The sequence below is a fragment of the Petaurus breviceps genome, unplaced genomic scaffold (genome assembly GCF_028583685.1).
Source record: "Petaurus breviceps papuanus isolate PSGF00001 unplaced genomic scaffold, PetGlider_PUasm1.0 90730, whole genome shotgun sequence".
Classification (NCBI taxonomy): domain Eukaryota; kingdom Metazoa; phylum Chordata; class Mammalia; order Diprotodontia; family Petauridae; genus Petaurus; species Petaurus breviceps.
This window is the reverse complement of record NW_027187324.1, coordinates 6743343-6751450: the sequence shown is the minus strand read 5'-3', so window position 1 is coordinate 6751450 and position 8108 is coordinate 6743343.

Below are 8108 nucleotides of genomic sequence, written 5' to 3'. Positions count from 1 at the left end.
ATAGATAGATAGATAGATAGATAGATAGATAGATAGATAGATAGATAAAGACATGTAATGGGAAGCCCATGTACTCCACTGAAGTCTTCATGATATTACTACAATAGAAACCATGCTGGATTTGACCCTAAAAGACCTGGACATGAATCTGAGTTCTGTCTATTACTTGTGTGACTTTGGGCAAATCACTTAATTTCTTGGGGCCTCAGTTCCTCATCTATAAAATGAAGTGGTTGAACTCAATTGCCCTTCAGGTCCCCTCCACTTCTAAATCTATGATGCTATAAATGTGAAGAAGAACCCCAGCACATTAAGTGACCCATTTGTGGTGAACTAAGGGAGAAAGTCACACTGTGCATGAGAGTCACACTGTGCAGACAGGCATGGATGTATTACAATCTGCATCATTTAAGAGAATATCAACATAATAATTAGACAACAAAAATAATAACAGTGCCTAGCATCTATTTGCTGCTATCTCAGGATAAAATGAGAGAATATTTGTAAAGTGCTTCACCAACCTGAAAGTTTGTATAAATGTTATAAATTTGATCCAAACAACAACCCTGTGAGGTAGGCACTATTACTATCCCCAGTTTACATTTGAGGAAACTGAGGTAGACTGAGATTATGTGACTTTCCTAGGTTCACACAGCTAATAAGGGACTGAAGAAACATTTGAACTCAAGTCTTCCTGATTCAAATTCCAGCTTTCTATCTACCACATCTTCTAGCTTTCTTAATAGAGAATAGATTTATTGGAATAAAATATTAGTTATTGAAAGCTTATTCAACAGTTCAAAGAATTTTAATTCCAGTAATAGAAGTAAATCGTTTATTAATATAGATTCCACTTCCTCTATGAATGAGTTGATGTAAGGTATAAAGACCCATCTCTACTAGCTTCCCTTTGGTAGTCTTTCCAAAGGTAGGTATGTTTATCTGGAATGATAAATAGAGTCTATCACCAGGTTCTCAATCAAAGCCTTTACATTTTGGTAGGACTTGTCAGAGTATGTACTGTTTTGGCATATCTTTGAGATCCTTATAACCCAATGAAGCTTCTGTGTACAACATTATTGGAGATACTGAAAGTATTCATTCTTTAAATAATACATTTGTTGACTGAGTGAGATGGGTGTTGCCATTAGACTTTACAGATTGGTAGATGGATAAAAAAAATCAATCTTCATTTATTCTTTTAAAAATTCTCAAATGGATTTGTGGTCTCATTGACGTGAATATTGCATATATAGGATCTTTTTACAACTGACAGTTGTCACTACTGATCACAGTACAGTGATGCTAAGTGAGGAATAATCAGAAGAGAGAATTATATTGCAAATAATTCCTTTATTGTGTAAATAATAGAAAGTCAGAAACAGTCTCTCTCCATTTAAAGCAGTCTGGACCGTTTTTTATACCAAAATGCACAAATAGAAAACTATTGCTTAAAAATAGCTATGCATAAAAATTAAAAATAAAAAAACCCAATAAATTTCCATTTCAAGAAAATCTATATAATAAATGCTACTTTTTTTTTCAAAAAAGATAGCTATGCATCAGTAATAGGCAATTAGATAAGAAAACAGAGGCGGGGGCTTCCTGGTAGGTTTGTGCTTTGTTCGGGATACCCTGATCTGTCTTAGCCATGCAATTAAGGACAAGGCAACCTTTAACTTGATCACAACCCATTGGTAGCTGCCTCCATTGTGTTATCTCTTGCTGGTGCCCTGCCAGGAGTTCACTACAGAGGAGCCAATAAGTTATTGTGCAGGGACTTACATTGTAAGAATATGTTGCAAGGAGACCAGAGTGCATGTGCTCTCCACTGGCTGTCTCTCATTCTTTACATGAGACCAACATATCTTCCTTTTCTTTCCATTTCCTTACTGGTTTCCTTAATTCTGGTGATCCTTTGTCATTCGTTAGTTCTTTCTCTTTTACATCCTACTCAGGACCATCAGAAATACCTCTCATTCACTCTCTGACTAATACTCATGTTAAATTCTTCAGAATTGTGAGGTTCCATCCCATGGGGAAGGAAAGAGACTAAGGATTTATACAGTGCCTAATGTGTACCAGGCACTGTGCTGGATGTTATTTACAAAAATTATCTTGTTTAATCCTCACAACAACCTTGAGAGGTGCATGCTATTTTTATTCTTATTATAGAGACAAACAGAAATTAAGTAACCTGTCCATGGACACAAAACTATTAAGTATTTGAAGCCATATCTGAACTCACTTTCCTGATTACAGTCCCACGACTCTATCTAATGTGCTCGAGACACATACTAATATGAATGGAATAATGGTTTCAAAAAGATGAGTCTTTGTTTTAAGGGGAAAAAATGCCAAAAGAACTTGGCAATTTTTTTTAAATTTGATCCACTATTACCCCTCCTCCTGTTTAATTCTGAGCCTAACTCATTTGACTAATTAGGTTGACTTATTTTGTTTTCCTTAGTTTTTAATTGGGACTGGGCAAATATGGAAATCTGCAGTATTAGTTCTTTATCTGAGACCTGTGAACTTGTTCTTTATTTAAAAAAAAATCCCATTTTATAGCTATTTCAATATTTTTTTCCTTTGTAAACCAATGTATTTTGTTTTATGCATTCAAAATGCTTTATTCTAAGAATGGGTTAATAGCTTTTATCAGGCTGCTAAAGGGGTCCATGAAATGTAAATTTTTTTTTTAATTAAGAAGCTCTATAAGCTCTTAATCTAACTACATGCCATAATATATAGACACTAATAGACATTCCTAATTACTGTACCTTTTCTTCTTTGGATGGTCAGTTTAAATTTTGAGTGATTATGAATTTTATTTTTTAATTAATTAAATTAATTCATAAGCATTTTTCCATCTCAGAAGAAAGTGGGAAAAACCTGTTAAAATATGACTAGTCATATCATATAAATGTCCATATTGTCCATATTCAAAAATATGTCTCATTCTAGATCTTGAATGTAGCATATCTCTGGCAAGAAATGTTTAGGCGGCTAATTGACTCAGTGGATTGACTTAGATTGTTGGACTTGGATGCAGGGGCACCTTAGTGCAAATCCTAACTCAAGTATTTATTTGCTGTGTGACTCTGGGCTAGTTAGTTAGCCTCCTTCAACCTCAGTTTTTTCATCTGTAAAATAGAAAAAAAAATAATGACACCTCCCTCTTAGGGTTGTCATGGGGATCTAAAGAGATCATAGCTATAAAGAGCATTGCATATCTTGAAGCTGCTGTATAAAGCCTGGCTACAGCATTGTCCTGTGAAATCACAATTGCATTGATCAAAGTTCTTAAGTCTGTCAAAGTTACTCATTTTTATACTGTTGTTACAGTAAAAAAATTTTTATCCTAGATCTTCTCTCTGCATCAGTTCATACAGGTCTTCCCATGTTTCTCTGAACCTATCTCCTTCATTTTTTCTTGCAGCACAATACTATCCTTTACAACCATATGCCATCATTGGTTCAGTTCTTCCTCAATTAATGTAAAACTCTGTACTTTCTAGTTCTTTGACACCACAGAAAGAGCTGCTATGACTAACATCTTACAGCATATACCAAAATAAACTCCAAATGGTTATAAGACTAAGATGTAGAAGATCACACTATTAAACAAATTAGAGGAATAAGACATTTTCTTTCAGATCTAGGCACAGAGAAAAAGTTCATGATGAAACATGGGATAGAGAGGATCTCAAAATATAAAATGGAAAATTATGATTACATAAAATTTTTGAAAAGTTTTTGAACAAACAGAACAAATGCAATTAAAATTAAAAGAATGGTTATGAAATCTCATCCAGGGGGGCTTTGCAAGATTTGGGAATGGCTGCAAACAATATGCCAATCAATAAACTTTTATTAAAATGACCTAATGTACTATTTGCCTGACATTGTGTTAAATGTCAGAAAGGACACAAAATAAGAGGGAGGACAGTCTCTGCCCTCCAGAAATGTATGGTCTAATAGGAATAATGATGCTTATATTTATGAATGATTGTATAATACATAAGTTATGAATAATACATATATGTATACAATATCTACTACATATATAATATATTGTATAATGAGATAATATTATATATGTGTATAATAGGATTATAAATCTATAACTAGAAGAGATGTTAAAGACCATTTAGGTCAACTCTCTTACTTCTTAATTGAGAAAACTAAAATCCAGGGAAGATAAGTAATTGGCCTAAGCAAACACATGTAGTAACTATCAGATGCAGGAATTTAGCCTAGGACTTCCGCCTTAAGATACAGTACCTTTTTTTCCCCATTGCATTATGGTACAAAGGACTGTCATGATATGGTATGTGATACTACATAAATGAAACAATCAGAGAACAGTACCGTGTTTCCCTGATAAGACGACCTATCCCGAAAATAAGCCCTCCCCTTACTGTGTAAGATTCCTCTAAAATAAGCCCTCCCCCGAAAATAAGCCCTATTGAGATTGCTACTGTAGTGAAGGTGATTCCCTGTGCTACACGCTACATTACGGTACCCTCTGTATGCACCGTCCCCCCCACCCCGTGAAACGCACGCGGCGCTCCGAGCTGCATCCAATCAGAGCTGCAGCAGTGAGCGCATCATCCTGTTCTTCCCCAGTGATTTGCTTATTGAATAAAGGTACATTTTTTTGTTCACATTTACCTGTTTATTAAAATTGCTGTCAATGTTCATTAAAATAAGCCCTCTCCTGAAAATAAGCACTCTGGTGTTTTTCTGTCCAAAAAAAATAATAAGACAGTGTCTTATTATCGGGGAAACATGGTACAAAGCAGTAAACCATCAAGTGTCTGATTTTTCATTCAGATTACTTGTACTATAGCAATTCAGGAAAGGGGAGAATATATTTTTCAAGGTATAATTCTAGATTTATTGATTATATAATATACTTAAAATTCTCTTCAAGCTCATTATACATAAGAAACATTAATTTCAACAGTTGTGAACTCTGGTTGAAGGAGAGTTAAAGCAAATATCATCACCATTAATAAATTCTTATGGAAAACCTATTACTTGCAGGGACCTGAGCTATATGCTGAGGAGATATTGTCTTTGTTTCCAAGAAGCTTACACAGTAGTTGGGGAAAAGGGAAACACTATGAGTGTGTGTGTGTGTGTGTGTGTGAGCACACGTATGACATCATAGCATCCAAAATTAAATTTGACCTGAGATGCAGTACGGTACAGCCCCAATCACTTTATAGGTGGGAAACTAAGGGCCACAGAAGTGAAATGAATTTTTAAGATCACATTGATAAAAAAGGATCAAGATGGTATTTGAACCCAAGTTCCAGGATTCCAAACCTAGGACTCTTTTTTTTTTTGCTTTTTGGAGGGCAATTGGGGTTAAGTGATTTGCCCAAGGTCACATGGCTAGTTTTGTGTTAATTATCTGAGGTCGGATTTGAACTCAGGTCCTCCTGACTTCAGAGCCGGTGCTCTATTCACTGTGCCATCTAGCCGCCCCCAAACCTAGCACTCTTTAAATGGTAATGGCAATAATAAGTGATCCTGATTGTGACTTACATTTCATGCCTTTAGAAATTTACTTAAAGGAGATAGCCATAGAAAGTGACACATAATTCCTTTCCACTGCTTTCAAAAACAAAGCCTTCCTTTGAAACTCATAGATTTTACAGATTCTCACAGTATGTCTGTGATGCAGGGGAACCTGAGACCTCAAGGCCACATGTGGCTCTCTAGGTCCTCAAGTGTAACTCTGACTGAATCCAAACTTCACAGAACAAAAAGTTTAGATCCAGTGAAAGGGCCACACTTAAGGACCTAGAGGACTACATCTGGCCTCAAGGACTAATGGTATGGCAGAAAACAAACAAACAAACAGGATTTGGGTTCAAGTCCTTTCTCTGACATATACTGGCTTATGTAAACCCAGATGAGTCAGTTTCCAAAGGGAACACTTGAATTTTATGAATTGTAAAACACATGAATAGCTGTACTGATAAAGGTAGTTTCTTCACCAAGAATGATCTATACTAAAGGAATTGCTTGTCCAGATCCCACACAGCAAACACACACATGTACATGAGCATACATGTATGCACACATAATCACAGATCCATCAGTTACCTACTTTGTGTCACTATGCTAGGTGCTGGAAATATAAGTACAAAGAATAAAACTGCCTATTCAAATACAAGGCAGGGTTTGACTGGGAGGGCACTATCCATGGGAAGGGGGTATCAGGAAAGGCCTCATGCAGACATAAGTTTTTGAGCTCTGTGTCAAAGGAATAGAGGGCCTCTATGAGGCAAAGGGAAAGAGGTAGCACATTCCAGATGGGGGAGAGCATGGCACCACCTTTCTTTTACCTGAACCAGAATCTCACTATACAGCATCTCTAGCAAATGCCCATTGATCTCTCCATGAGTACCAGTGGTAGGAATATCCATTACCTTCTGAGACAGTGACCCATTCCACTTTGAAATGAGGACATCAACTCAAAATATGAAGAGCTACAGATTGAGTAGCCTGGAATTACTGTCACCAAGTCGGACCATTTTGACCCCGGTTCCACATGTACAACAGCTATACAGAGTTTACATAGACTCAAAGGCAATTATCATTGCTCACTCTCCTCCCCCCTCACCCCCCCCCAGTCTTCTTCTCTCTAAGTTCAATATTCCCAGTTCCCTGTAGCAGTCCTCACATAGCTTGGTCTCTAGTCCCCTCACTACCCTGGTGGAGTAGGATCACATCATTGTGTCGGGTTCAGAGATGGGAGAGCTGGTTCAGATTTTTTGAATTCTGAATTGAATTTTGAATTGGAATTTGAATCAGACCTTCTCTTTAGACAAAGAGTACAAGGGTGTATTTATATTTTGATAGGCTCAGGGCTGGGAAGTATAGAGGGCTAGGCTGGTAACCAGGCTAGTAGTTAGCTGTTAGTAACTAGGCTAGAGGTCTGGGCCCAGCCACAATGTAAGGCTTATTGCCTCATACAGATACCTCATCAAATGAGACAATTTAATCATAGTCCAAGGGAGGTTCCCAAAGCCTGTACCTCAAGGACTCAAGGAGAGAGCTCGAGGGGGCTCCCAGAGCCCTTACCTCATCAATTACTAAGCTGTTCATTCTCATATAGTCCATCTGCCAACATACACTTTGATTCACTCACAATTCAAATGACAAATAGGAGCTGGACTTTGAGACATCTGTTTATGACTTTGTTTTGAATTGTAAGACTTTTATTCTGTTTGCCATGCAAAAATAAGTGTTAAAATTGTTTTCCAAAGATAGATGCTAAAAGGAAACAGATATGAAGGTACTTCAGAGGCTGGAAAACAACATATCCAAGGCAACAGGTAATAATTTACACCCCTGGAAATTTTATTAAAGAGGGATTCAGAGAGCTTCCTTAGTGGGATGGGTCTCCTTTCCCTTCCTCTGTTAGAAGTAATTACTGGGGTCTACTTAAGCTCTTTTACCCTAAAGTGTTTGACTTGGATACCATTATTTCTCTGGTTTTTAGGATAACTATGTCTAGTGGGGGTCAGGAGATAAGCTTCCCCCACTTTGTGGTGCCATAAAAAAGCACTTAGAGATCAATAGTTAAATTTTTGAAAGAGGAAAAGTTTCAGTCTAAAGCATCAACATCTTTTTCTCCCTTTGGAGACCTTCTCTTTTTTAAGTGCCTCTATTGTCTTTCTAAATTAGATCTTATTTCAATTTGAAGGAAAGAGTTAGCAAAGGCTTAATCATGCATCTTCTGTGATTATGTGGGAAAACTCATTTTATCTTATTATGAACCAGGGCCAGTTCCCTTTGGATCATTGATCATTGATCCCAAATGTTTCCTTACCATTTGAACAAGCTTGCTATGTTATTCAAAAATAGCATAATGGATTTTACCTAGTTACTCACCAATGTTATCTATTTATGTAGACCCTATTACTTCAGGACCCCTGGAGGCTTTGGAGCTGATGGCATTCTGGAACTGCATTAAATATAAGAGCTTGTGCTCTGGGGCTCTTAACAATAGATCATGATAACTAAATGATAAGAATGAAAGGATTAATTAATTAATTAATTAATTAAAAGAAAGGAGGCTTATT